The sequence below is a fragment of the Leopardus geoffroyi genome, chromosome B4 (genome assembly GCF_018350155.1).
Source record: "Leopardus geoffroyi isolate Oge1 chromosome B4, O.geoffroyi_Oge1_pat1.0, whole genome shotgun sequence".
NCBI lineage: Eukaryota > Metazoa > Chordata > Mammalia > Carnivora > Felidae > Leopardus > Leopardus geoffroyi.
This window is the reverse complement of record NC_059341.1, coordinates 133655702-133665016: the sequence shown is the minus strand read 5'-3', so window position 1 is coordinate 133665016 and position 9315 is coordinate 133655702. Positions and strand designations below refer to the sequence as shown.

Here is a 9315-nt window from a genome sequence, read left to right as displayed (position 1 = left end):
CCACCCGCTGTGCAAACATGTCCTCAAGAGGCCTCGAGCCTGTAATCACTGCCGAGTCCCCTCCAGGAACGAGGGCTGGCAACTGGCGACGTTCCCAGGTCAGGGTCTACAGCGACACGGCAGGGCAGAGGACAGGCATCTGGGCCCCTTCCCTCGATGGGTGACAGGTCACAGCCCGCAGGGACAAGGAAGGGTCCCTGCTGGGAACTGACGGGCACACTCTCCTCTCTCACAGGCCGCCCAGCCTCCTCCGCCAGACCCCAGCCTTGAGAGCTTCTCAGTTCCCAAAGGCTGACAGGTCTGACGGACACTCTCTGTCTTTTAGTCCTTCGTCAGTCTCTCAGGGGAGTTAGACTCGTACGTGACGCCAACTCTGAGCGTCCCAGAGGGGGACAGAAGGAAAGTCACAGGCGTGGCTGATGCCGCGGACAGGTTCAGGGAAGGTGCTGTGCAGCTGGGTCTCTGGGTGAGACCCACGCACGCATCTGCAGCAGGAAAGAGAAAGCTGGTGGATTGTGCCCGATCGGCATTCACTCCACGGCTACCCACCCAGGAGGCCAGGTTTGGGGGAAACAGAGTGCCACTTAAAAACCCATCATCTCAGACTCCCCTCCTGTCCTGCCCCAGGATCCACAGGACACGAATCCCAGAGGGAGGAGGAGGCCCGCTCTGCGGGCTGGAATCGTGGACCTGCTCCAACCACTGCCACCGAGGGACCCCCCCCCGGGGCCACATGGGCCCACGGAGTCCTTGCCACCCCCCGATTTCCCTCAGCCTGGACCAGCCCTCTGACCTCCGTGGGACCTACTCTGGTCACCGCACTGTCCTCCAGAGAAAAATTGCCCGTCCTCTGGCGACCACGGTTTGGAGTAGAGCGTCTGGGTTTTGGGGATTGAAGAGCAGTGAGAAAGCTGTGAACACAGGTCAGTCCGTTAATTAGCTGTGAAGGACACAGTAAAACCTTGGACCGCGAGTGACTTAGTGTTACCCAAGCCGAGCAAACATCTCTAATAGATGTTAACTTGATAAACGAGCGATGTCCCGCAACACGAGTCGTACGCGACGCCGAACGTCATGTGATCACAACTGAGCCAATGGTTCTTGAAATTCGCTTTGATACGCAAGTGCTTTGGATGACAAGCATGTTTCTGGAATGAATTATGCGTGCAAACCGAGGTTTTACCGTACTTAGAAGCCCACAGACATCTGGGAAGGATCCTCTATTTTCTTTTTTCTTTTTATTTTTTTTTTTTAATTTTTTTTTTTTTAACGTTTATTTATTTTTGGGACAGAGAGAGACAGAGCATGAACGGGGGAGGGGCAGAGAGAGAGGGAGACACAGAATCGGAAACAGGCTCCAGGCTCTGAGCCATCAGCCCAGAGCCCGACGCGGGGCTCGAACTCACGGACCGCGAGATCGTGACCTGGCTGAAGTCGGACGCTTAACCGACTGCGCCACCCAGGCGCCCCATCTTTTTATTTTTTTTTTTAATGTTTATTTTCAAAGGAGAGAGAGACAGAGTGTGGGGGGTGGGGAGGGGCAGAGAGAGAGAGAGACGCACACAGAGCCCGACGCAGGGCTCGAACTCACAAACCGCAAGATCATGACCTGAGCCGAAGTCGGACGCTCAACTGACTGAGCCATCCAGGCGCCCCTCTCCTAATCTCTTATTCCTCAAATTTTTGTCTTAACTACTAAATTATTATGTAGTTTATGCTAATCAACGTTTATTTTTGGGACAGAGAGAGACAGAGCACGAACGGGGGAGGGGCAGAGAGAGAGGGAGACACAGAATCCGAAACAGGCTCCAGGCTCTGAGCCATCAGCCCAGACCCCGACGCGGGGCTCAAACTCACGGACCGTGAGATCGTGACCTGAGCTGAAGTCGGACGCTTAACCAACTGAGCCACCCAGGCGCCCCTGTTTATTTATTTTTGAGAGAAAGACAGAGTGTGAGCGGGGGAGGAGCAGAGAGAGAGGGAGACACAGAATCGGAAGCAGACTCCAGGCCCCGAGCTGTCAGCACAAAACCTGATGCGGGGCTTGAACCCGCGAACCACGAGATCATGACCCGAGCCGAAGTCGGATGCTTAACCAACTGAGCCACCCAGGCGCCCCTAGTTTATGCTAATTTTGATACCCTATAACATAATCCAAACGCAGGAGATTATACCAACATCGTATGCGTTTCAGGCAATGCGCACACTGGCCAGAGGAAAGAACAGATATTCAGACTCTGCATTTCAATTCCAGCTTCATTTACTACCTGTGGTGATCCTGAAAGTCTTTGGGGTTTTTTTGTTTTTTCAACTTTTTAAAAAAATGTTTATTTGTTCTTGAGAGACAGAGTGTGAGTGGAAGAGGGGCAGAGAGAGACAGAGGGAGACACAGAATCCGAAGCAGGCTTCAGGCTCTGAGCTGTCAGCACAGAGCCCGACGCGGGGCTCGAACCCACGAGCTATGAGATCACGACCTGAGCTGAAGTCAGATGCTTAACTGGCTGAGCCACCCAGGCGCCCCGAGGATGGTCTATCTTTCACTTACATTCTCCTCAGGACCCGAGGAGCCAGCCAGAAAGAACACAGCCCCTAGAGCTGGCTGATCAGGTGGCTTTGCCTCTCTGAGTCTCCATATCCCTGACCACAGAAGTGGGAACAGTAACACCCACTTCTCCAGGCTGAGAGTGACAGCCGAAAAGCCCCGGGTACACCGGCGGTGCTCGGCCAGCATCCCATCCCTGGGTCCAGCCCCTGTGCAAATGCATATCTGTGGGTGCTGGTGCACTCAGGGAAGTCCTCCCTGTGTCTCATTGATACTTTCCGGAGCAGGGCCCTGAAGGCTTTCCTCTCAGGCCAGGGCTGCTGACGGACTGAGCAGCCTCCTCCCTTGTGAAAGGAGGGGTAGAGGTGAGGCCCATAGAGCCCAGCAGGTGGTGAGGCAACTTCACCTCTACATGTGGGACTGACCACGTGAGAGTGAGGCACCCAGGAGCCCTGGGCAGGTGTCTGAGCCGCTGACCTGGAAGAAAAGAGTCCGGGCTCTCAGGGAGGGCAGGCTGAGCCGACCACACCTCCCAGCCTCGGCAGCCACACCTACGGTGCACCTGTTCTGGGGGGGGGGGGGGGTAGCAGGGGGCGCAGAGGTGAAGTCCACGTGCCTAAGCGTCCACAAGCTTCTCTCAGCTACGGCACGGAGCCTGCACAGATAGAGCCTCAAAAGACGTAGCCACGGTTACCTGATTTCACCCGCAAGGCAGTGTGCATCTCTACTTCGGAGACGGGGAAACCGAGACACAGAGAGGCATGACACGCCCAGGCTGACACAGTTCAACCCTTCTGAGCCCTCAGACCCGGGGAAATCCCAGCTCTGCCGCTTGCTTACTGCACAACCCTGAGGGAGTGACTCCCCATGCCTCAGTTTCCCCATCTGTAAGTTTGGACTCATCATCGCTTTCTTGTACACTGGCCGTAAGAACGAAATGAGATCATGCACGTGAAGGAGCCTCATCAGATGCCTAGCGCAAAACAAACCTCGATTAGAGTTACTATGCACCCCACGATGCTATCCTTCTAATTTTCTCCCATTGAGCACTCCGTACTTGCTAAGCGAGTGATCGTTCCCGACATTTTGCTATGAAAATTTCAAACACACAGCAAAGGTGAAAAGAATTTTTAGTGAACACCCATATACTACACTGGTAAAATTCTACCACTTACATTTAATAATACGTGCTTTATTGGGGCGCCTGGGTGGCACAGTCGGTTAAGCGTCCGACTTCAGCCAGGTCACGATCTCGCGGTCCGTGAGTTCGAGCCCCGCGTCGGGCTCTGGGCTGATGGCTCAGAGCCTGGAGCCTGTTTCCGATTCTGTGTCTCCCTCTCTCTCTGCCCCTCCCCCGTTCATGCTCTGTCTCTCTCTGTCCCAAAAATAAATAAACGTTGAAAAAAATAAATAAAAAAAAAATAATAATAATACATGCTTTATCAATATCCATCCATCAGTCCATCTTATTTTTTGATGCCTTTCAAAGTAAACTGAAGACTTCAGTCCAGTTCCCCCTAAATACATTAGCATTTACTGCTTTGGATGTGAAATGTACATACAATGAAATGCACACAACTTGAAAGTCATTTGCTGAATTTTGACAAACGCGTATACCCACATAGCATAAATATCCCTGTCAGAACAGAAGACATTGCCGTCATCCCGGAAGGACTTCTCAGGCCCCTTTCCAGTCAGTCCTGCCTCTGCTCCCAGGAGGCCACCACTCTTCTGACTTTTTCCCAGAGTAGTTTGCCTGTAGTAGAATTTCACATAATAGAAGACATGATTTCGTAACGCAGGGCAGCATGTACTTGTCTCAGCTGCCGATGGCTACATAACGAATTACTGCAAAGTTCAGCAGCTTAAAACAACACATTTATGATTTCACAGTTTCTGAAGGCTTAACTCGGTCCTCCGGTCCCCACGGCTGCAACCGACTTGTCGGCATGGGCTGCAGGCTCGCTTTCAGGCTCTACTGCCGAGACTTGCTTCTGAGCTCACCCAGGAGGGCATTGGGGCGCCCCCCACCCCCCAGTGGATGTTGGCAGGAGGAGGCATCTTTCAATTCCTTGTCAGGTGGCCTCTCCATAGGGCGGCTCATCGCACAGTAACCAGTTCTCATTGGAGGAAGTAAGTGAGGCGGGGCAAGAGAGGACCTACAAGGTGAAAGCCAGAAGCTCTTTGTGGCCCAGAAGTGACATTCCTGGGGACGCCTGGGTGGCTCAGTCGGCTAAGCATCTGACTCTTGATTTCAGCTCCGGTTCAAGATTTTGCGGTTCGTGAGATCGAGCCTTGCGTCGGGCTCCACGCTGATTGTGGAGTCTGCTTGGGATTCTCTCTCTCCTTCTCTCTCTCTCTCTCTCTCTCTCTGCCCCTCCCCCCTCAAAATAAATAGATAAATAAACATAAAAAAAAAAAAAGATGTGACATCCCTGGAGTGACCCCTGCCACCTGGCTGAAATGGCTCAGATGGGAGAGCGTTAGGCTGAAGAATTGACTTTGCGTTACGTTTGCTGTTCGTTAGAAAGAAGTCACTAGGTCCAGCCCGTGTGCAAAGGGAGGGGGTGACACAGGGGCCTGCGGACTGGGAGGCAGGATCATTGCGAACCACCTGGGAAGCTGCCTATAGCCCTGTCTTGTGGGACGCCATGGCCTGCCCATCACCAGCCAGATCGGCCTTCCTGGCGACTTTTTCCAGGTGCTCATCTGGTTCTGGGAGATGACCACGGTGCCGGACCTGGGTCTGTGACCCTCAGCCTGGCCTCCTGGGTAGGAAGATGCTCCTCCCTCGCCCAAAGCTGACCTTTGCCTCTCTCATCCTCCCAGGAAGAAGGGCTTGTGGGGAACACCCCAATCAGGGTGCCCTGGGTGGGGGTGAGTAGCTTACCTGGGTCTACTTTTAGCCGGCAAGTCCTGATGGCTCTATGTGACCAGGAGACTGCTCGTCATTTTCAACACCAGCACGGCAGGCTGTGCCCTCATTTGCCCAGAGAGGGTGACTCTGGGCCATGGTCTCTCAGTGGGCCGATGGCGGGAAGAACCCCGTACCTTCCCAGGAGACACAGGAGGCAAAAATGCAGGCACACAAATTCACCGTATGAGGACAGAGAGCACAGAAGCCGGCCCAGGCCGTGACTCGCCCCTGGCCTGCCTGGGACCGTGAGCCCAGACCGGGGGCTCTGTCCCTGGTGTGCTTTCTTCCATTGTAAATCTGAGGGAAATGGCCAAGGAGAGCAGCAGAGAACCAGAGATGGAGGGAAATCAGACCAGCCGGAGAGACAGATGGACAGAGAGACACAGGCAAAGAGAGACAGAGAGGGAGGAGTGAACGGCAGGGAAGACCGAAGGACCAGGGCAGGAAGAGACCGAAATGAAAGAAATGAAGCCAACCGAAACATCAGCTCCAGCACCCAGGGGAGACCTCCCTCCAGCACCTGGCATCTGCTTCCAGAGAAGCTCAAAGCCACATCCCCCAGTTGCTTACATCTTGGCTTGACGATAAGGACACCCCCGAAGCTGCCAGCCTGGTCCCCTGCCCTGCGCCAAGCCACAGAAGCTGGCTCGGGGTCCCCAGGCAGCTGCGCAGGGGGAGATCAGACCCGACTCCCGGAAGAGGGCACAGCCCAGCAGGCACTGCCTCCCACCTGAGGATGGGTGTATCAGTGCAAACCACTTGTGTGCTCTCTCTCTTAAAGATGAACATTAAAAAAAAATTTTTTTTTAAAGGACGAACCCCATATGATCTCACTTACATGAGGTCCCTGGTGGCGATGAGTTCACGGAGACAGAAAGTGGGATGGAGGGTGGGGGAGGGGTGGGGGGGTTGCTGTTTCATGGGGGCAGTTTCCGTTTGGGAAAACGAAAAATTTTGGAGATGGATGGTGGTGATAGTTGCACAACATCGTGAGTGGTAACGCCGCTTAAGCGGAAACTGCAAAACGGTTACAATGGTGAATTTTAGATGTATGCTACCACAGTATAAAAATATACATGGCTAATTAAAACAAAACAAAACCAAACAAAACAGCGAGGTGTTGAGTGAGAATCAGCCGAGAGTGGGGACAGCCTGGAGTCACAGGAAATTTTCCAAGGTGGCAACGTCCAAGTTGAGGCTTGCAGGCTGAGGATCGAGGAGCCTGGTGAAGGAGGCAGGAGTGAGGGGGGTCCAATGGGAAGCCGAGCTGGTGGGTGGGTGAAGACCAGAGCACCCAGGGGCCCTCGCACGGGTGGGGCAGGCAGAGACAGGACCAGAGGGCATTCCCGGCTCAGGGTCAGAATGACATAGGGTCGAAACTGGCAGGGAGACCACGAGCAGCCTTCCAGGGCCACCAGGGCAGGCGTATGGGCAGGGAGCCGCCCATCTCTACCACCCGCGGCCCCCCGCAACCCCTTCCCCTCTCTGATAGGCTTGCCAGATTTAGCAAATAAAAATTTGGATATCAGATAAACAACAGATTGTGTTTTCAGTGTAAGAATGTCCCCAGTACTGCACACTTTCACTAAAAAATTATTTGCAGTGGAAAATTTCATTGTGAAATTCAAATGTAACTGTGTGCCCTATTTTATCCGACCACCCTACTGACTTTGAAGGGCTGCTGATGCGTTTGCGTGGCTGGCTCGCTCTCCTCCTTCAAGCCTTGGCTCAAACGACTGGCTTCCCAGGGGGTCGTCCCCGACCACCCTGATGGAAGGGCCCTCCCCTGCCCTGGTCACTCCCTGTCACACACATACACCCGCTCCACAGCCTTCCTGGCACTGGCAGGCTCTGAAACGACCTCGCCCCTGTGTCTCTTGGCTCCTTATTTTACGTCCCCCACTCTGAGATGCAGGCTGACGGGTTCAGGGACCTGTCACTACACCCTAGCAGCTGGCATAGGCCTAGCACGTAGTATATGCTCAACAAATACCTTTGGAAAGACGGAAGGGACGCCTCCCTGGAGGGGCAGTCAAGAAGGAGAACCAGAGGATGTGGGTGGCCTGGGGGCACCGTGGGTTGGCTGGTCTTGCCCACGCCACCACGTCCCCCTGGTGATCGGAGCAGCCCTGGCCTGGCCCAGATATGGGGTCCGCAGGTCCGAACCAGCCCAGCCCAGGCCAGCCTTGTCAGCTGCCCTTCCCCGCAGGACCAGCCTCCTGTCCACACGGTCCCAAGGCAGCCACGTTACCATGGCAACAGCGATCGGAGGTCACAGCGCTGGAATCCAGAGGACGCCTCCCTCCTGGAACGCCATCACCTAGTCAGAATCTAATTTTCATTACAGCCATAATAGTGGTTTTGCATAATTGCACATATATTAATACCTAACGTGCCAGTGCCTATTTGGTTAAAATTCATGAATTCGGGTCTAAATAAAAAGTGCTGATGGCTGAAGTTTTTCATTCTCTTAAAGTGTGCTTGGGTCGGTTTTATAAAGTCAGTCTCTCTCCTTGGCAACAACTTGCTCTTAATCCTATTATTAATGGGTAAGGGAGAGGAAAACAAAGCAGGGCCCTGCTCCCCGGGGATGCAGCAGCTGCAGAGGGGGCCGTGGCCACGCAAGTGACAGTCACCCTTGGCACGGCCTCCCTGTGTGACCCAGAGTACACCATTCTGTCTCTCTGGGCCTCGGCTTCCTCTGGTAGAGAAATGAGAGATGGGTTCAGCTGGCCTCCAAGATCTCTTCTGCTTCCAAAACACAGGCACGTAGCTGACATTTGCTGAGGCTCAGCCTGGCACCAAGCTCTGGGCTGGGAGGAGGGACGATGGTCACTGTCTTTGAGCTGGGACGCAGCCAGGCAGCAGACAAAGCCACGGAGCAGCTTGGGAGGCTTCCTGGAAGAAGTGACATTTGAGATGAGACCAGAACGGGTAAGTAAGGGTTTGCCAGGGAATGGGGAGAAAGGGAACAGGTGAGGCGCTGGAGGGTGGGCCTCGTCCTGCAGGACGCTGAGGACAGGCCCAGGTGGTCAGGGCCAAGGTCATGTGTAGACAGAGATGGGGCAGAAGGAGTAAACCGGGTGCCCACTCAGCCAAGGGGCTACTGCCATGGGGCCTGTGTTCCCCAACACCGGTCACCCTGCCGTGGGGCTTGGGCACAGTGGCTGGGGCCCGTGTGGAAGGAACCACAGACAGGGCCGCACTGGGTTCTTCTCTGTGGCCCCAGCATCCAGCTGGATCGGGACCCACTAGCTTATCTTCCTCACAAGTGTGAGCGGAGGGAATGAAGCCAGAGCTTGCCTGAGGCCTCCGATCTGTCAGCTGAGGTCTGTCAGACCGGGGGCCCCGCACACCTGCCTCTCTTGCCCCAGACCTGGGCCCTCCCCCTGGCAGGCGGCAGGGCAAGGTGGCGGCCAGAGAGAGGCCCGGGCTGGGGGGAGAGGTGTGGGGTGGGCAGCGTGTGGGTGGCCCCCAGAGGGAAAGGCCTTGGAAAGGCCTGACCACAAGGGTCCCGGGAACAAGGAGGCAGTGGCGGGATGGGGACAGAGACGGCGGAAGCAAAGACTGGAAGGAGAGCCGCAGGAAATGAGGCAGTGATTGGGGACGTGCCAGCTGAGGGGTCAGGACTTCATCTCGCCGGCAGCCTGGAGCCCTGGAGAAGGGGCCCCTGGGTCTGTCTGGTGGGAACCCCGTGCTGGCTGCTGGGAGCTGTGGATCGGAGGAGCTCGTGCTGGCTCCGGGAGGTCTGTGACCATGCAGGGGCACCCCAGGTGATGAGACGCCTTAGCAGGCAGCAGAGTGGGCGATCCGGAGAGGCTCGCGTCAGGCAGAAGGGCAGGCTTGGTGACGGGTC

The 9315-nt window shown here is 55.2% G+C and overlaps 1 long non-coding RNA gene across 1 annotated transcript; it reads right to left on the bottom strand.

Moving 5' to 3' along the window:
- Nucleotides 1-6483: 6483 nt before the first annotated feature.
- LOC123591507 lies at nucleotides 6484-7690 on the bottom strand. The gene is made up of 2 exons (XR_006709386.1): nucleotides 7453-7690; nucleotides 6484-6681 (listed from the first exon to the last, which is right to left on the bottom strand). It is a non-coding gene; the product is annotated as an uncharacterized LOC123591507 (long non-coding RNA).
- Nucleotides 7691-9315: the final 1625 nt, after the last annotated feature.